Raw genomic sequence first — 21,233 nt, forward strand, 5'->3', positions numbered from 1 at the left:
GTCACCATAAGTTGGAAATGATTTGATGGCATGCAGCAACAACAATGCTGAAATGATATTTCAGTTATTTTGAATTTAATTCCAAAATTCACTATTACCAGATTATCAACACAATTGTATAAATGTCCAATTGAATTCAGTTTCACTTACTTCCAGATTAATGATATAGGATTGTAGTCAGTGGTCTGAATCCAATTGTTAGCCATGTCTGCAACAGACCCATTGAGCCTAAGGAATGCGCATAAGTGTTGACTTATCAAGGCCCACTGATTCAATGGGTATATTGTAGTTGGGACTAACAATTAGATTTAGCTCTTATAGTCCAGTCCCCTGTAATGTCTGAAAGTTCTTCCTCCTGAATATATTGTTAAAGTATTTGATAACAACTGAAGTTTGCTATATTGAATGGGTAGAAATGGATACAAGACACAATTATAGTGCTATAATTGCAATTTATCTATCATGGGTCTATTTTATACAATCCTGGAACTTGCAGTCTAGGTAACGGATGTTTAGAATTCAAAGCCATTGAGCTCTAGTGCCCCACCAAAGTGCAAACCCCAGGATCCCATAGGATGCACCCAAGACAGTTAAAGAAGTATTATAGTGCTATAACTGTATAGTGTGAAATGGCTTCTTGTCAAAATCCTAGTAACGAAACTTTACCTTTCCTTAAAGCATTTAAACCAAGTAATTAAAGCAATTTATTTCCTGGTTCAGATCAAATGTTTAAAATAGCGATGGACAAAAGTGCATTGCAGTCTGTGATGGGTCTTTTGGACAGAAGTTACAGGCACCTAGCCAATCCTTTCCCTAGATACTCCATTCCAATCTATTTCCTCTTCTCTGGATTATTACTCCACTCTGCCCACAAAATTCTTAAGCAGTATTCTGAGGTGACATACTCAGTTTCAATTGACTGTTTTGGTTCTACCTTAAAGATGTTTTGTACTACTGGGCACCTTGTGATTTGCTCCAAGCATACGCATGCCTCCCTCTTGTGAGTGGAGAGTGCTTTTCTGGCTACATAAGGAGTCATCCTATTAGTAGGCTGCAAACATTGCAAACATATGATGGCTAATGAAGCACACCAGGGAATTCCAAAAGAAAATCAGCATGTTTTTTGCAGATTATAGCAAAGCCTTTGACTGAATAGATCATGAAATGCTGTGGAATGCCCTTAAAGACGTGGGAATGCCAACACAGATAGTCCTGATAGTCCAGATGAAGAATCTGCATTTAGGACAAAAGAATATGTATGGTTAGAACAGAACATTGAAAAACAGAATGGTTCCCAATTGGCAAAGGGGTCAGACAAAGCTGCATTCTATCACCCTATCTATTCAACTAGTATGCAGAAAATATCATACGAAGAGCAGACTTAGACTTGGAAAAAGGAGGGGTAAAGATAGGAAGAAGAAATATCAGCGATCTAAGATATGCAAACAATACCATACTACTAGCAGAAAACTTCATGGACTTGGAACAATTACTAAGGAAATCAAAGAAGAAAGCTCAAAGACAGGGTTAATGCTGAACAGAAAGGAAATTTTAAAAAATGACCACAGAGGACCTACCTGCATTCTAACTGGACAATGAGGATATTGAAATAGTAAAAGAATTCCCATAGCTAGGATCAAACAGAATGAAGACTGCAGTTAAAAAGTCAGAAGAAGACTAGGAATGGGAAAGGCAGCCATGAAAAAGCTTGAAAAAATCCTAAAAAGTAAGGATATACAAGTGAATACAAAAGTTAGAATCATCCAAGCCATTGTATTCCCCATCACCATGTACTCAGGGCTAGATAGTGAAGAAAGCAGACAAGATGAAAATCAATTCATCTTAGATGTGGTGCTGAAGAAGAGTGCTAAAGATACTACAGACAGCCATTCTGATAATGTGGTATAGTGGGCCCTTTCCTTATGAGGGGATCCATTGTGTAGCCCCACCCCTCACCCTGTATAAGGAAAATTCCACGTATGCTGGAGCGCATTAGATATAATGGGTCTCATGCCCACGGTGGGGCTCAGGGCACGTGCTACAGGTGTGTGCCCCATTAATTCTTCCGGGATGCATCGGGGCTTTCAGAGTATGCTGAAAGCTGTGTATGTTGCGCCCACATCATATGCAGGTGTACTGTAGTTAAAAGCTAATTTGCAAAAACCACAAGAATTGCCCAGCTTTTAATTCAATTTGTCGCATCTTCATAAAACAAACTACACCTAGTTTAGGAAGTCCCCCAAATATCAGAACCTACAAGCTCATCCATTCATTGCCCCATTTCTCCCATGCTAGAGTTGCATCTATATTTGTTCATTGCTCACACCCAGCTAGATGTCACCTTTTGACCATATCCTCACCTTGGCTTTTAAGTTCAGTAAATTCAGTATTTTTATAGATGTTGAAAGGGAAAACCCTAATACATCTGTTATCATTCTGACACAGACAAACTGCAACAAAATGTTGCAGCATGGAACATTCCTAGTCCCAACTGATCAGGAAACATGTGTTTTATGTATCTAAATTGCAGTAGCCTTCATGTTTTCAGGATGTATACCTGAGCTTGAGCATCTGGTAAAGAAAGGACAGTTTGATGGCCTCCACAATCAGAGGCCAGATTTAATTAGTCTGGCAAAAAGAGTGCCAGGCTATAGCTTGTAAGGGGGTGGAGACAGAGGTTTCTTATGGCCTATGGTAAGAACTGTTTGACAATGGCTTTCCTCAGTCTAGCACTCAAGGTGGCTTGCAAAGGTTAAGAGATACAACTTAAAAATCCACATCACAGTATCACAGAAGCACAGAGATGGAAGAGATTGCAAAGACCATCCAAAGACTCAAAGTATGACCATTCTGATATTCATAGAGTTGGAAGAGATTGCAAGGGACATCTAGTCCAAACCCCTGCCATGTAGGAATACACTATCAAAATACTCCTGACAGATGGCCATCCAGCCTCTGTTTAAAAAATCTCCACCACTCTGAGGCAGTGTATTCCTCCATCAAATAGTTCTTACCATCAGGAATTTATTCCTAATGTTTAAGTGGAATCTCTTTTCCTATAGCTTGAATGCACTGCTCCATGTCATAGTCTCTGGAACAGCAGAAAACAAGCTTGCACCATCTTCAATATGACATTCAAACATTTAAACATGGCTGTCATGTCACCCCTTAACCTTCTCTTCTCCATGCTAAAAATAACCAGCTCCCTAAGCCACTCTTCATAGAGCATGGTTTCCAGGCCCTTCACCATTTTGGTCACCCTCCACTGGACACACTCCATCTTCTAAATATCCTTTTTGAATTGTGTTGCCCAGAACTGGACACAGTGTTACAGGTAAGGCCTGACCAAAGCAGAATAGTGTGGTACTATTACTTTCCTTAATCTAGACACTGTACTTCTATTGATGCAGCCTAGAATTATATTGGCTTTCTCAGCTGCTGCATCATATTTCTGACTCATGTTCAGCCTATGGTCCACTAAGAGTCCTAGATCCCTTTTGCATGTACTTCCATCAAGCCAGATGTCACACATTTTATATCTGTCCTTGATCCCACCTTCCCCAGTTTTCATATGTGAAATGTTGCAGGGTATGGTTTTGTGATGGGCTTTATAAGTACTCTTCTAATCTAGTTCATGAGAGTTTCACTGGTCCTTAACAGGTAAGTAGCTACCATAGGACTGCCAGGGCATTGCCACACTCCTCCAGCAAATAAAGGCTTCATGCCACTGCCTCCTCTGTTCTCTGATGATCATGAAGACAATACTGACATCTCTGTTCTGCCCTCTGGCACAAGACCTTAGTGTGCAAGTGAATAGAAACAAGTTAAAATAATTTAAAATAATAAAAATACAGTAATATAATTTAACTAAAATAATATTTAACCCATTAATAATTTTAAACAGGTTTTAAAGATTAAAACATTTTAAAACTATGACCATTGCATTTTTCCCAATCAGTTGGTCTCAAAGGTTTCAGTAAACAGCCATGTTTTCACTAGGTGCCTAAATGAAGCTAATGTTGGTGCCAACTGGGCTTCCAAGGGGAGACTATTCCACAGTCAGGATGCCACAGCAGAGAACTCCTTCTCTCATGTGTACTGAATTTCTTCTATGGTGTATTGACCTCAGCAGTGGGACATAGAAGAAAATCACCCCAGCAGACCACAATCCTCAGGAATAAATAAAAAGACAGTTTACCCAATTCCTGACCCTATAATGGTTGTGAAAACCACATTCAAGGGAGAACATTTGTATTTCCGGTCCCTAGATCCCTGGGCAGTAAGCTATGCCTCATAATTTCAATATTCAGCCAAAGAACACCTCTCTCTCTCTCTCTCTTGTTATTTTGTATTGTAGGTATCTTTTTGAAATATATATGTATTGAAATGTGTGTGTGTGTGTGTGTGTTTCACATTGAACAAACTATGGTTACATGATAGTAAGAGCATTTTAAAAAACAGCCCTGTTTTAATCAAAGGAAAATAAGAAGTGCCTAGTGTGTCTATTCTAAAATGTCTCATTCAGTCAGTATATGGTTCCACATGTCAGAACATTGCAAAGCTGGCGGGAAACTCTCAAAAAGATTACCAATCCAAGATCCTTGGAAAAGATCATGAAATTTTGGGCATGACTTTTTAATCATTAGACTTAACAAAATTTCTGAGAGTTGTATAAAGATTTTGTACACAGACGGACTTAGAATGGTGCAGACTCTGAAGCAGGCATGTGGTAAAGTAACATTTTTATTGCAGTAAGAGAAGTTTAATATAGAATGTCTGCAATACCATTCTGGCTTATTGAGCAGAGAATCTGTGGGATCGTTCATGCCATCTGCACTCAGCAGGGACGGGTTGCTGAGAAAAGTTAGCAAATAAAAACAATAAAGAAAGTAAATGAAAATAATATGCAGAGTGATAAAAATAGGGAAGCCAGAACTCTAAACCAGTTGGATTTCAGTTACCTCCACTGGATTTTTCTACAGAGAAGTGTGTCTTTGTAATAGTTATATTTAATGAAATGTGAATATAAAAACCTGATCTAGGTGGGGGGAAATGCTATTTACCTGACTGAGGCTGCAATTCACAAACTACTTAATCAGGAGCAGTCATATGAACTTCAGTGGGATTCATGCAACATGAAGCTAATTTTCAAGAAGATATTTCATTTTCAATGGTAACAGATTGATAACTCTCAGCAGAGTGCAAACCTCTAAAGAGGTAGTTCAATTCCTTGCCGCTGGAATTGTACCAGAACTCATACTGTTAAAATCTTTTGTAATTTTCTGCCTTGTCTTATGATATCTTCACATTCAAAGACATTTTTGGACATTTCTGTGGTTACCAGGTTCTTATTTATTTTACTAGTATTTTTTAATCTTCAGTTTCTGTTTCCTGCCCATCATCCCAAGACTTACAAGCCTATGAACAGAATATAACTGTATTAAAATAATACTATCCTTAACCAAAAAAAGACATAAAACCATATATATCAAACTTGTTCCCCACAAAGTGTGCACAAGAAAAAAAATACTTGTGTGTACAATATCAGATTTAGGCAGATTTTCTTTGGGATAGAGTTTAGAATATTCTACCACAGAAATATAATGATGGAGATCCTTGCATTATCAAATCAAATTCAAATTGTTGCATTGAATCTGGATCAAGGGCTTATTTTAAAAGGCACAAGTATTTGAAAGTTTCCAAACACATGATTGCCAGTTGGTAGGTCCTTTGTTCTCAAGAAAATGGCATCAATTGATAGGAAACACTTGTGGACTTAGGCCCAGTGCAGACTGTCACTTTGTGGCAGCCTGCAGCCAAAATTACGGCTCAGGAGCGGGAAACATCTGCACGCTCCACACTCTCCCGGCACCATTTTGGGCATGTGCAAATCCATATGCTGCACACACTGATGACATGCCTTGTGCGCCACGTCCAAATGGGACGGTGCACAAGAGATGTCACCATGCCGCTCCAAGGGCACTAATGGCTCCTTGGCAGCAGTGTGGAAATGAGCTGCTTTTTGCAGTTCCTTTTTGGGGTAGATTGTTGCCACACCTGTGCAGTTGCCGTGGCAATGATCTGGGGCAGAAAAAGGTGACGTCTTTGCACTCTTTTCTGCCCATCTGTATCTCCCCTTAGATGTGAGAATAATCTGGCTGTGACATCTCTCTCTCACACACCGCTTGATCACCATTGATTCAGCTGATCTGGCTAGCTAGGAGGGTGTCCCCTTCCTCTCACAGTGCTCCATGTATGTCACACCTGAAGCTGTGTGCTCAATGGAAGAGGATGACCATCCCAGATATGAGTATACCATTGTTTGGTCAAGGGTATACAACCCCCTACTAGTACCTTCAAACAAGCTCAAAGTCCACTTACAGGTGAACATAAGTTAGTCAAGTTTCCAAGAGATCGACCTAGACTAGAGCCAAAAACAATGGTAATAAAAGTGTGCAAGGCCCTGTTTTCTATTAACAAACTGTTTGGGATAAAATCGGATCATCATTAGATCTCACAATGACTGGGGGCTTCTGGGAACTTTAGCCCAAAGAAGAAACTTTTCAAAACTATGCTTATATGCACAAATATGCCCAAGATTGAAGCCTATCCATATAATAATAATAATAATAATAATAATAATAATAATAATAATAATAATTTATTTCTATACCGCTGTTCCAAAGATCACAGCGGTGTACAGCAAGATAAAAACATCACAACACCCTTCCCTCTTCTTCTGCCACATACACACATAATTTCTACATGGCTAATTTCAAAAACAGTGTCTGCAGTTCTAGCCTCTCCTTCTGTTCAAGAATATCACTTGGATAATTTTATGACCTAATGCTAAATTTTAGAATAGCTTTAAAAATCTTCTTTATAATCTGTGTATTTTATTTACTTTGGAAGTGGGGGAATTTAATGTACCATGATGAGAGCACTGCCTGACAAGACAAAACAAAACAAAAATGTAGAAGTGCTACTTTCTAACAGTAATGGACCTTCATTAAGATTTAAACTCCCATTTGTTAGTAGTTAAAGAAGTGTGTGTGTGTGTGTGTGTGTGTGTGTATTAAAAAGGATGGATGGAAGAGTTGAACCCCAACATATGAGATATTATGCACACACACACACACACACACACGAAAACATAAGGGTTTTGTTATGGTGCACGCAACAACCAAGAACCTGTTTCCCCTTAGCAAGCTTCTAAAAAAGTATCTCCCATATAATTATTAAATGAAAACACTCACTTACCCAGTACTCAGCCTTTAAATCTTGAATAAGAGACATTCACTCAGAGAGAGGTACTTACCATGTTTCCATGGATACTAGATGATGCCAATCAGGTCCATGTTTTTATCCAAAAGTGGTACCCTGCAGAGAAATAGTTTGGTGAGTAGCTGTTTATGTGAAATAAGTAAATAGGAAGCTTGTTTATTTGACAAAAGGCCTGTGACCCAGACTTTCCCCCCAGCCAAAATCCCTAGTTCCCTTTCTCTCCTTCAGACCTCTTTAACTCAATAGCAGAGGGGACATGGCATCAACTAGTTTGCAGTGTTTCCTGCCAAATTCATGAAGAAGAGGACTCAGTTGTACAGACAGCAGCTTAGTTCCCTGGCATTATGCTCCTGATATGAATATATATATATATATATATATATAGGCAAACTAGTAAGGGGCAGGGCCAGATTCCTTTCTAGAATTTCAAGTATACCACTTTTCCTAAGGGGGCATGGGGGGAGCAAATGAACAACAGTAGCAGGCAAGGCAGAAACAAAAGTTCTTACCGTAATGGAGCTATTCAGGAAGAAGAAAAATATCCAAAGTGTATGCTCCAAGGATTAGCGTGTTTCCTTAAACGTTAGCAACTTTGTGAAATGTGTCTTGTTCTTAGCTTTTTCGAGGCCTCCATGGCATAAATGTGTAATTCTGGCATGCAGTCTCGCAACAAGACATACTTTCTAATTTGGGGAGTGAGCTTATTGACTCCACTTTGAGAAGTTTTCAGTTTCTAACATTTCTCTGGATAAAAGTGAGAACAAAAAAAGAAAGCAATCCACTTTAATACTTAGCACTGTTTAATAACCTGAATGACGGGAGCTCTGTTTCCATTTTTTTACAGACATTTCCTTCCAGCAGCAATTTAAAATACAAAACGTTGTCCTGTTCTAAAAGTTATTCTTGGAAATGAAGTTTCTACCATCACTGTAAGGGAAGAGTTCCCCTGCTTTTGATTTTTTTAAATTATTAATTATTATTATTATTGGCCATCTGAAAGACATTTCATTTTATTTCCTCTAAAGGAGTGAATTTTGGATCAGGCAACTGATTTGATATTTTCCAATTGAACTTAAGAGCATGCTTTGTGGAGAGAGTAATTCTATGTTCTTTTGCCAGAGCTGACAAAGGTCTGGTTGTCAGTGATACCTTTTACAGCTAAATTTACTCTAGAGTGACAGGAGCAGGTGGGCCTAGGCCTGCCAGACACTTGTGCATGGAAATCACGCATCTTACAGGTCAACAGCGAAGGGGAAAAAGTCCCTGCCTTTGTAGCAGAGGGTGAGTGAGGCAACAGAACCCAAACTGGGGGGTTTCTCTTCAAAGCCAGCTGGTCTGGCTTTATTCTACAGGAATTTTTTACCTGTCAGTTTAATCACCGAAGCCCTCAGCAGGTGCTGACGGGTACATCTTCCTGGAGAAGAAGGGCACTGGTGAGTTTTTATGTATATAAAATGTTGTTTTTTCTAATATACTTATGTAAATGGATAGATAGAGGGGATCTGCTCTTTCTATCCTAGTGCCATTTTTATGATCCAGGTCCACAGGTGAGTTTTCAAATACTTTACTTTTTAAAGGAGATGCATTTGGTAGCATTCACCTTTCTTGTGATTGCTTTAACAAAATTTACTTTCCAAAGCAAGGTCCAAGTTCTGTTGCTTTTTTGGAAGCAAACCCTGGTGGATATAAATACTCAGAATATACATATTTAATTATGAAGAAGAACTAGGTGGGGAAAACAGAATACTGTACATATCTTTCCCACCCATCTCTGAGAATTACTTTCCTTCTTTGGATTTTGAAGTGAAAAATAAAAACATCAAATTGCTTTTGGGGTTGTGGTTTCCCTGCTCACACTGTACCTATACTGCTATTTTTGTCTGACCAGTCCATATTTTCGAATGTCCTTTCAAGAGCCATATCAAAACTAACTTTTCAATTAAAGGAGGATAAATGTAGAAGATATTTTCATTTTCAAATGCTTCACTTAGTAGTCAAAAGGCAGTCATATGGAACTGCTGCTGAATTCGCCAAGAAAAGAAGCTGGATTGTGAAACAAAAGTTATTCAGAAATGTAACTGTGATTTTTTTAATTATTATTTTTATTTTACATTGCTGTCATTTGAAGTCCATTCTGTGTCCTGCTGCGTACACAATTGTTAACTTTGTAACACTACTAAGCCACTGCTGTTAGAGACTGAAGGGAGAACACATTTCAGGACAATCTTATTTTAATTATCACAAAGACGTGGGAAAAAAAGATCAAATGCTAAGGCATATTTTGGGATGACAGAATTTTTTTATGTTGAATTTCTGTTTTCACAAAAGCTTGTGCTTTTAACTATACTTCATAGCAGTTCTTGCAAACTGTCAAACAAATTGAAAGCATTTCTGTAAATAAGTAATCAAGTTTTTTTTTGGGGGGGGTGTTTTTTGTTTGTGTTTTAGAAAGCCCAAAACTAAGACTATATACAAAATATAAACATATGAAATTACTTTTAATAACCAGATTCCAACTGAAATTTTTCCTGGCATGCAAGTTTAAAGAGCACTGAACAACAGATAGATAAATTATGACATTAATTTGGCACTGGAGGTTATTCTGCTTGGAAAATAAGAATGCATATCCCCACAGCACAGGGATTTTAAAGCTTGTATAGTTCAATGATTTTTAAAAGATTTTGCTTGAGAAGTATTGGTGTGATTCCCTATCTACAAAGCATAAAGTCCATGGGATACTGATATCAAGAAATATGGACCCAGTTCTTACCATTGTAGATCTGGCACATTTTTTTGTGAAAGTAAACCCACTCAATTTCCCTGAATCTTATTTGTCACAAGAAACTAGTGTTTAGAATTACGTTGCTGGTCAGGTTGTCTCTCTTTCTGTCTTGTTCTTTTTTTTTTTTTTAAGTGAAGCACTTAGAACAGCTGATTTGTCTTTATATCTGTTTGAAAACCATGCAGCTGCCCAGGCTGAATACCACAAGTACAGACATTTGCAAGGAGAGTTTATGATTTGTTAACTGCCACTGAAGGTCATTAATTCCATACACCACCACAATTTTTGTTCAAGGAAAAAAAGTATAAATAATATTATCTGTCACTCCAAAAGCCATTCAATAAAGCTAAAGGTCCAAGTTTCCTCTGACCTGAATGTACCATACACCCTTAGCTGAAAGTAAGTCCCACTGAATTCAACTGTTCATAACTCTGAGTAAACAAGCATAGATTACACTGCTCTGCTATAGAATGATACACAAATATGTGGTTAAAACTGACTGTCTCAGATACCTAATAGTTTTTTTTTTTTTTTTTATCTAGAATGTGATTCTCAACACATTTATCCTGTGGTCCTATAAACACTTCCCTGGGAGCAAATGCCATTACATTCATTATTCCTCTGCATAACTAGTCCTGTATAGGATTGCTTGTTATTCTCAGAAATTCTACCATATCCAGTCTCATGAAGAACTAATAATTCAAAAAAGTGTTGTTAAAAAAACCAAGGTTCTTTTTTTAAATCCCAGAACTGTTCAGTATCAAACGTTTAACAAAAATGTTAGCTTTCAAACTATTTTTTTCAATAAGTTATTCTGTTTCTTTTTATGGCATTCTAAGCACCTGAGCATCTGTTAATGTGACTCATTTAATTAAAATCATGGTAAATAGATTTTTTTCCCTTCAGTTCCTTCTGTTTTTTTTAAAAATTAACCTATTTTGTTTCACCTGAAGTAGTAATTTTTTTAAATGACAGATTAAAACCCACCAAAAAATTCCAATTAGGAATCAGAAATAGTTGCGACTGTTACTTGTGTTTAACTAACTTGATTAACCTTTATCACCCCCTTTAGATACTTGTACCATACTAAATAAAAGCATAAACATATAACTGATATTAATGGACTGATGGATTAATATTAAAAGGGCCTTTTCTGTCTTTAAATTGACATTCCTAACAAACAGCACTACCACTCACATTCTAAATTGCTAGTCACCCCATATAATTATTTATAAATAAGATAATAAAGTCAAACATTGCTATTTAGGTGCCTTTTGAAGTACATCAAATACTAATTTTAGTTAATATTTGTATCTATATGGTTTGATAGAAACTTAATACTCACCCATCACAAAATTGAATCCAACCCCTATTCTCTAGCATTACACACACAGATAGGATTTGCATAAAACACTGCAAGGAAGGACATTCCAGAAACTCCCTTCATGATTAATTATTAGAGATTTCTTTCCATGTCTAATCTTCAGTAATTGTTTGTGTTGTATCTGATATTCAGAAGATATTGGGTTTGGTGTAGTGTGAAGTTCTTGTGGTCAAGACATATGAAAAAAATGGCCTTGTGACTCTGTCATTCATGTCAGTGGGATTTTCACTTGAGAACTTCCAAGAATATTATGCCTTTCAAAACCAGTTGCTTTCCCTAATACCAATTTGGACATTCAAAGAGGTATCCATATGAGATTCATAAAAGTTTTTTTGGGGGGGTTCATAAGCTTTGTCCATTCAGATTTCCAGATATTTCTAACCTTATAGATCTTTTCCCATTCATTCCTATGGTTTTAAAACAAAACAAATGTTGGAAGACAGCTTGAAAAAAATATTTTTGGACTAAATTTCCAGAGTCTCTAATCCAGTAGTGGCCACATTTGCTTTGGGTATTCTAGAAGTTGTACTCGAAAGGGTAACATTTGCAAGTTCTGATTGGAGAGATAACCTAGTTTAATTTTTTACTACATATTTGTCTTTACCATAAAAAAATTGAATGGGAATGGGAGTCAGTTCTTCCAGAGTGCATGTACGTATGGCCTTTAACCACGACCCATTGGCAAAGACTGTAATGCAATGGACATATGTATGCTATTCTTTATTCCAATTATAGTAAGCCAAAGATATATTACATATTTTCAAAGTGAATTATACCTTACTTTCTCTCCTTTGCTTCAGCACAGAAACAGAACAGCATTACTAAATTCAAGTGAATTATGAATTCAAAAACAGTTAAGAAGAATTGTTCTCCTCTCCTTAAACCTATTTTAAGTGTATTTGTTCCATTTTCTTGCAAACTATCCTTTTCAAAATGTCAATGACAGAGACACAGAACCAGTATATGTTAGCAATTTCCACCCAGTGCTGATGCCTGTGCTCATGAAGGGATAAATCCAGGGTTGGCTCCAACTAGAATAGACCACCTGAAACAAATGACATTTGTTACATCAAGTCCTATTTGTTTTAGTGGCTCTGGTGTAGTAGAGACAAACATGGGATTTAGCTTTTAATGGTGAGAGGAAGCTCTCAATAAATACAAACAATTATCAAGGTGCAAAATATTTATGTGCCAACCGTTTTACTAGAATTGCTCAGGTATTAGATGATGACATGGTCTAGGAAGTTACTAACCCCAGAAAGAACTGTTACCCATTATAGACTAGTTGGTGTCTTTTAGAATAAATTATGGTTAATTTGAACCAATAGACGTGTTTCGTCTGTTCTTTTTTTCTTTGTATTTAAAAGTAAGTAAGCATAAAGGATCACTCAAAAGGAGTCACCATTGATTAATTATTTCCAAAACAGAGGATGGATTTTTTCATACTCACTGATAGCCATATATACTCTCTGATTATGAATTCCCCTTAATCCCTAAAGTTAAAGATTTTCTTGATAGTTTGTCAGATTCATCATTATTTGACTCCCCTTCTTCCTTCAAAATATCTTTTCACCCACTTAATTTTCCATCTTTCATGACCAACTCAAACATCAGATTTTAATTCTTCTGCCAACTCTTTTCTATTTGACTCCTCCATTTCCATGCCATATAGCACAGGGAACACACACAACAATATCAGTTGCAAAATATAAGCACAGCTGAGTGTCCTTTTTTTGGTAAAAAGAACAGGTATACATTAAATTTTAAAAATAATATAAATAGCCACCTGAAAAAAATCAGAAATTCAAGAGGAGAGGAGTGAGGAGTGAAAAGAGCCTAATGTGACATAGAAAAGACTCATACACCAAAGCCTTGTTTAACAAATTATGACATATTCTGTTTTAAACTGGCCCTTCGGTGTGTTGTGTTGGAATGGTTTCCAGAGCTATTTTCCTTGATCAGTATAAATTATACAGAAAACATATTGGGGTGTAGAACTATGGATTTTGTGTGACTTTTAATATAACAGAATTAAAGGCACAATCCTCTGACAGTGGAAATGGACAAGCAGAGAGTGAAATGGAGACAGAATCCTTGATATTGAGGAAAGCCACATAGTAAGATGAAACCAAGATCTAACTGAAGTTCATACAAAGCTCACACTTATTTTTGTCAATTATATCCACAGCATTTTCTGATGTTTAAATAAATTACTTGCAAAGGGAACTGTATACCGGTGGATTTTATTTTCTTTCTGGCTATTTCTCTAAAGTAATATTTACTTGGGAAATGGCTCTATACCATAAACTGGCAATCCTATATCACTCAACTGAGAATAAGTGGCATTCATGTCAGTGGGACTTACATCTAAGTAGGCATGTATAATATCATACTAAAACTGCTGAGGGGTTTTAACCTGTTGTGTAACTAATGAAACTCCTAATAATAAAAACAATTCAGTAATTGCAATTTAATTTCAATGGCTTCAAGCATTCCTGGAAAATGACTGGTGATTTAGAAAATATAATTCATTTGGTTCCAATGAACGTTGATGGTTTTGTGTGTGAGAGAGAGAATGTTATTTTATTCAGAAGTAAGTCACATTGAATTCGATAAGACTCCCTGCTAAGGGGATATGAGATTGAATTTAATGGGCCTCACTTCTGGGTAAATGCCTTTAGAGCTATGCACGTTTAATATATATATATTTCTTGCCTGAGAATGTAATACATTGTAGATATTGTGATTCCACCTACAAGCACTTACCTGTGGGTTTTTAAAACAATGTTGGATGATATTTCAAATGCTCAGTTTTATGTCTTTTCTTGTTGTGTGCCCTCAAGTAATTTCTGACAGATTGCAACCCTACCGTGACCCTATCATGGGGGTTTCTTGGCAGAATTTGTTCAGAGGGTCTTTGCCTTCCTCTGAGGCTGAGAGTGTGTGACTTGCCCAAGGTCACCCAGTGGGTTTCCATGGCTGATTGGGGATTTGAACTCGGGCCTCCCAGTGTCCTAATCCAACACTCAAACCACTATAGCACACTGGTTCTCATATGTATGTATATATTTATGCATTAGTAGTCTTATTTTGTGGACTATGCATTATGCATTAGTAGTCTTTATAGCTAAATAAAACAGTGTTGTACTCAAAGTAATGTTTCTGATGTATTCAGCATGAGAAATTCAGTTTGCCCCTGTTTGGAAGAAAAAGGAGCTTAGAAAAGTTACTTTTTGGGGATGAGACTCCTCAGAAATCCTCAGTCAGCCCCAGGACATGATAACTGAAGGTTCAAAACACACTGCAGAAATAATCCAGTTTGGGACCACTTTAACTGCCCTTGCTTGGTGCTAGGGAATTCTGGGAACTATAGTTTTTTGAGGCATTGAGTCCTCTCCATCAAGAGAGCTCTGGTGCCACAATAAACTACAATTCCCAGGATTCACTGGCACTGAGCCAGGGCAGTTAAAACGGTTTCAAACTGGATTATTTCTCCAGTGTGTTTTGGACCCGAGAGATGCTGCGCATTTTACTCCCAATCAGCCCCTCTTGCTTTTACATCAGACCCACACGCCTGCCACCCCGCCTCCCTCCTCTTACTGCCCACAGAGTATTTATTATACAGTACAGTACTTTTTTGCTACATTGTTTCACTGAGTTTATTAACATCTAAATTTCTGTACCCGAATAGACTGTAGTATAATCTTTTCAATTCACACAGCTTCCTGTTTTTTTGGTCTGCTTGATTGGTTGGTTCCCCCCTCCTCCATTCCCAATACAGTATTTGTCCTCATTCCTACAAGCTTGTGTTGTGTCCCCTGATACAAATGCTGGCTTGTTTAACTGTTTCAGATACCTCTTACTAATACTGAAAGTTTTGTGGTTTGCAAAGCCATGAAACCTTTACAGCGATTAGTGTTTTTGTTTTGCAAGTCATCTCACCTTTAGAGACAGCTGTCTTTCAGGCTGGATTTGCCATTAGGCTAAATATGCTTCTAAGCAGGGCAGGGCCATAGCAGGAGTTGCATTGTGCTATCATGCAATTGCTCTATATCAGGGGTAGGCAACCTTTTTGAGCCGGGGCCTGGGTTGCTGTCCCTCAGGCGACTGGGGGGCCGAAGCCGGGGGTGGAGCTTCAACCCTCTGGGGTGGGGCCACGTGCCGGGGGTGGAGCTTCCACCCTCCAGGGGTGGGGCCACATGCCTGGGGCGGAGCTTCCACCCTCCGGGGGCCAGGCCTCCCCATCTTTGCTGGCCCCTGACAGGCCCCAGGCCCCGTCAGAGACCGGCAAAAAAGCTGGTGGGGGCCGCCAGCGCTGGAGGGCCCCCTGGAGGGCCCCAGCGATGGCACCGGGCCTCCCAGAGGCCCCCTGCTGCTCTCGGAGCCCTCATGGAGGGCCCCAGCAATGGCACCAGGCCTCCCAGAGGCCCCCTGCCACCTTCGGAGCTCTCCTGGAGGGCCCCAGAGACGGCAGCGGGCCCCCCAGAGGCCCCCTGCCACCCTCGGAGCCCTCCTGGAGGGCCCCAGAGATGGCAGCGGGCCTCCCAGAGGCCCCCTGCTGCCCTTGGAGCCCTCCTGGAGGGCCCCAGAGCCAACAAAGGGCCCCCCAGAGGCCCCCTGCCACCCTCAGAGCCCTCCTGGAGGGCCCCAGAGACGGCAGCGGGCCCCCAGAGGCCCCCTGCCGCCCTCGGAGCCCTCCTGGAGGGCCCCAGAGACGGCAGCGGGCCCCCCAGAGGCCCCCTGCCGCCCTCGGAGCTGTCCTGGAGGGCCCCAGAGACGGCAGTGGGCCTCCCAGAGGCCCCCTGCTGCCCTCGGAGCCCTCCTGGAGGGCCCCAGAGACGGCAGCGGGCCTCCTAGAGGCCTGACGCCGCTGCCGCCGCGGCCACCCATCACGGCTTTTCGCTGCTCTGGGCGCCGCCATTTTGGGCGGCAAAATGGCGGCACCCATAGCGGCCTCTGGGGCTATAGGCGCCGCCATTTTGCCGCCCAAAATGGTGGCACCCAGAGTGGCAAAAAGCCGTGACGGGCGGCCGCGGTGGCGGCAGCGGCAACAGAAGCCGGGGCCAGGCGGCAGGCCTCCGTGGGCCGCATCCAGCCCGCGGGCCGGAGGTTGCTGACCCCTGCTCTATATGAACATTTCACTGTGAAGGAGGGATGCAAATTGTGCACATACACACACACATACACACCAAACAAAGTTATTTAATGCCAGCATTTCTCACCAACATCGGCAAGAACAACTGAAGTTGCAGTTCAACCACATCTGAAAGATTGCTTTTTTTTCTCCATTTCTGCTGCAAAGGGTGGAAGAAGCCTATATACCTCCTAACCATCTGGGTTATTTTCAAATTCTGCAGAGCTCTGCACATGATAGCCATGTTCTTTGTCATCTAAAAAGCCACCAAGTGTGAGAAGCAGAAGAATATGTTATACGAGTTGTAATGGAGTCTCTATCCAGGTTGAAACCCACCCACCTCCAGTTCCCACCCTTGGGCTCCTATCACTCACCTTACCCCTTTACTCTCAAGATCTCTCCCTGGATCTGGTACATGGACCTCAAGATGACCATTAACCTGGACAAGTGAATGGACTGATCAGTAGAGCCAATGGGGTAGAGCAAGATAAGTTTGTGCTGTTAATTCTTAAATTAAAGCATCTAGACAGGGATCTAGAAAATAAAAACAGTAAAGGTTTTACAATGTAACAAATACAACAAATATATGCTAGTTTCACACACAGTACACAGGATTCAGTTTCAAGCAAAGCAACTCTTCTTCCTGAACTGTCTTCATGTTCTCCACTCCCAAGACACCTATTCAAATCTTATCAGTTCCACTCTTCCTTACTGGTCCTATCTCATTTCCTAACTGGCCATATCTTTATTTTTGACTGGCTCTCTCTAACCATCAAACAGACATGCCTCTCTTTTTTATATTTGTCCCACTTCCCAATAGCTCTCACAGAGGCTTCATCCACACTGCAGAAACAATCCAGTTTGACCTCACTTTAACTGTCATAGCTCAACGCTATGGAATTCAACAAACTACAGTTCCCAGACGTCCATACTATTAAGTCATGGCAGTTAAAGTGGGGTCAAACTGGATTGTTTCTGCAGTGTGGATGCAGCAGGATGGAGGGGGGGGGATTCTGTGAGTTGTGATTCACTACTTCTACCCAGGCCCAACTTTTTGATTCACCTTAGGGTTTCCGTATCTCATGGTCTGCCCCCTTTTCTTGGGTCTTCAGGATGAGGAGAAAAACTTATCACAATGAGAGAACTGTATCCAAATGTGTGTTTTCAAATGTGTGTTTGTGTGTGCATGCTTGTATTTCCTCATATGTTATACTGTGTGTGTCTGTGTGTGTTAATTTTGACATATTTGTCATAATCTGTCCATGTGTAGTTTAGGGATTTAATGTATCATACTTAATGACATCAGCAGGGGCTGCTCCCTGGAAACACAGAATCATAGGGATCCCAAGGGCTATCTAATCCAGCCCACAACAGTGAAGGAATCCAGGCCCCTAATACATTCCTTATGATTTTGGATTGTCACAAAATATTAAAAGTTACTACAACTCTCCGAATGAGCTGTGGGTTGGGTTTTTTTTTTTTTTTAATTTAAAGTGGAATGGACTGGTGAAGAAGTCTTTCAAATTTGTGAAAAAACTAACCCCACCTGCCACCCTCTTTTGAATGAATGAATGAATGAAATTTTATTTCTATACCGCTATTCCTTACAGATCACAGCGGTTTACAAAAATCACCATCAAAAACACTACAATACATCAACCCATAACCCAATAATACAAAAACCCACAATACCAATTTGAAAAACAATACAAAGTATCCTAAAACATTTCATACAATCAATTCACAATCTAAAAACCAATTAAAAACCATACAACGAATTAGCTGGATCAACAATAAGCACAAGGGAGAGAAAGAATAACATCAAGGCACATGGGGAAAGGCTTGACGGAAAAGAAAGGTCTTCAGATTTTTCCTAAAGAGATCTAGGGAGGTTGCTGAGCAGAGCTCGTTGGGCAAAGAGTTCCAGGTCTGGGGAGCCACGATGGAAAATGCCCTTTGTGAAGAAGACACAAACCTTGCCTTAGGAACTCTTAATAGATGTTTTCCGCCCGATCTGAGAGTGCGGGGCGGACTGTATGGGGAGAGGCGGTCCTCCAAGTACCCTGGGCCCAAGCCATTTAGGGCTTTATAGGTCATAACCAACACCTTGTATTGCGCCCGGAAGCGAATAGGCAGCCAATGTAGATCTTGCAATATAGGTGTTATATGGCTAGTCCTGGAACATCCAGTGACCAGCCTTGCTGCCATATTCTGAACCAATTGTAGCTTCAGAATTTGGTACGAGGGTTGCCCCATGTAGAGCGCATTACAGAAATCCAACCGAGAAGTTACCAGAGCATGTACCACCGTTTCAAGGTCCCCCCCCCCCCCCGGCTCAGGTAGGGTCACAGCTGGCATATCAGCCAAAGCTGATAACAGGTACTCCTGACCGTTGCATTCACCTGAGATGTAAGGTGAAGCGACGAATTCAGAAGCACCCCAGACTGAGAACTGAGTCCTTCAGGGGGAGCGTGACCCCGTTCAGGACAGGTGGACAAATATCCATCCCTGGGCCCGGGGAACCTATCACGAGTACTTCCGTTTTCTCTGGATTCAAACTGAGTCTGTTCTCCCTCATCCAGCCCATTACCGACTCCAGACAGGCATTTAGAGGAGAGATGCCATCTCTGGTCACTGCATCAGTCGGAGACACAGAGAAACATATTTGGGTGTCATCAGCGTACTGATAACACCGCGCCCCGTGTCTCCGGATGATCTCTCCCAGCGGCTTCATGTAAATGTTAAATAGCATGGGGGACAAAATTAAGCGAATGCAAGAGAGCCAGCACAGCATAATGGTTGGAGCATTGGACAAGGACTCTGGAGACCAGGGTTCCAATCCTTGCTCAGCCAGGGAACCCCATTGAGTGACCTTGGGTGAATCACACTGTCTCAGCCTCAGAGGATGACAATGATAAACCCCTTCTGAAGAAAATTGCCAAGAAAGATGGGTTCACCTTAGGGTCATCGTAAGTCAGAAACAACTTGAAGGCGCACAACAGCAACAACAAGACTACAGTGCTGCATGAGGCCTTTAAAAAACTTATCTTTCTCAGTAGTTTCTTCTCCCTGGCAGCTTTTAATATCACTTTTTACTATGGAGGAGGCAACACATTGTTGAAGGCCATGGGGGCCAATGCTAATTTTATCCTCCCTACAAATGAATTCTTGCTAGTGGCCACAAGAGCCCTGGAACTTGTAATGTGACTCCCAAACACAAGTGTGACTTGTCAGCTGCTTTTCAGTTTCAGCCACATAAAACAAGCCCTGCTGGTGGTATCTCTGGACAGGTCTGGATCGGCCCTAAATCCAGAGGAACAAAAACAAATGGAAACTGGTTTGGAAAAACGTCTAGCACTATGAATCCACTTTAACTGTCTTGGCTGCTTCCTATGAAACCCTGGTGTTTATAGTTTGGCGGAGCACTGGAGCTCTCTGGCTTTTAACTCTAAATGTCCCTAAACTGGAAATCCCAGGATTTTGTGAAATGTTGTCATGGCAATTAAAGTGGAATCCCAACACAATATGAAAAGGCCTCACAAGACAAGGTATAGAGATACCAAGGATCAAAAATAAAACTCAAGAAATTTCCTCTCCCCCCCCCCCTTTTAAAAAAAACACAAATGTATAACTTTCACAAGTTCTGTCAAATTCTGGAAAGTTTCTGTGAAATAAGCAAACATTTGGGTGGGAGGTTTGCATAAGAAGGGATGAGGAGAGACAGAATCCCATCATCACTACATGCTTGCAAAATGATACTGGTAGCTTGCTGGAATTTTATCTATCTATCTATCTATCTATCTATCTATCTATCTATCTATCTATCTATAGCTATGAAAAATATATAGCTTCTCAATCTCCCAGACTGCAATCCACTTCTGAACTGAGGATCCCTGGGGGAAAAACATTTCAGAGGCGAACTTTTAGAAACTTTTAAACACAGATTGGGATGCTGCCTAAAGCTATTCCTCCCTGTAGCCACCAAATAACATGAAATACTTTATTATTATTATTATTATTATTATTATTATTATTATTATTATTATTTTAACAAATAAATCTCTTCTGGAACAGGCTGGATCCACTCGCATCCACAGCCAGGCAGATCAGCTGTTCTCGCTGTTGTCACAGCCTGCGTGTGCTGCTTTAAATTAAAAGGAAAAGGAAAAGGAAGGAAAAGGAAAAGGAAAAGGAAGGAAAAGGAAAAGGAAAAGGAAGAAAGAAAGAAAGAAAGAAAGAAAGAAAGAAAGAAAGAAAGACTATCCCCCAAACCCTGCTCCTTTCCATTTGCCTGAAAAGCTGCCTGCAGCTGTTCGGGCAGTCGAAAGCTGAGATCTGATCTATCCCGCGTAGGAGGAGAAAGAGAACAACCGGAGAGAGCCTTAAATGGTATTTCGCTGCATCCGCACTGCAGAAGTAATCCGGTCTGGCACCGCTTTCTGTGCCATGGCTCCATGCTATGGAATTCTGAGAATGGTTGTTTGTTGCGGCCCAAAGGAAACTGCAGAATTAATGCAGTTCTTAACTGCTTTAATGGCCATGACTATCTCCTACCGAGAATCTGAGGTTTATAGTTTGGGGAGCTGCTCAGCCTGGTCGGGCAGACAGCTCTGGTGCCTCCCTGAGCTACACATCTCAGATTTCTGGCA

The 21,233-nt window shown here is 40.4% G+C and overlaps 1 protein-coding gene across 4 annotated transcripts in view; it reads left to right on the forward strand.

Moving 5' to 3' along the window:
- Window positions 1-8,544: 8,544 nt before the first annotated feature.
- The window catches only part of MEF2C (myocyte enhancer factor 2C), a 222,369-nt gene continuing 209,680 nt past the window's right edge, over window positions 8,545-21,233 (forward strand). For all 4 annotated transcript variants that reach the window (XM_089493437.1, XM_089493446.1, XM_089493421.1 and 1 more), the window contains exon 1: window positions 8,545-8,717. The gene's annotated coding sequence lies outside the window, so the exon portion shown is untranslated. The remainder of the gene's footprint in view (window positions 8,718-21,233) is intronic.

The sequence above is a fragment of the Sceloporus occidentalis genome, unplaced genomic scaffold (assembly GCF_023333645.1).
Source record: "Sceloporus occidentalis isolate IW3139 unplaced genomic scaffold, rSceOcc1.0.p SCAF_1, whole genome shotgun sequence".
NCBI lineage: Eukaryota > Metazoa > Chordata > Lepidosauria > Squamata > Phrynosomatidae > Sceloporus > Sceloporus occidentalis.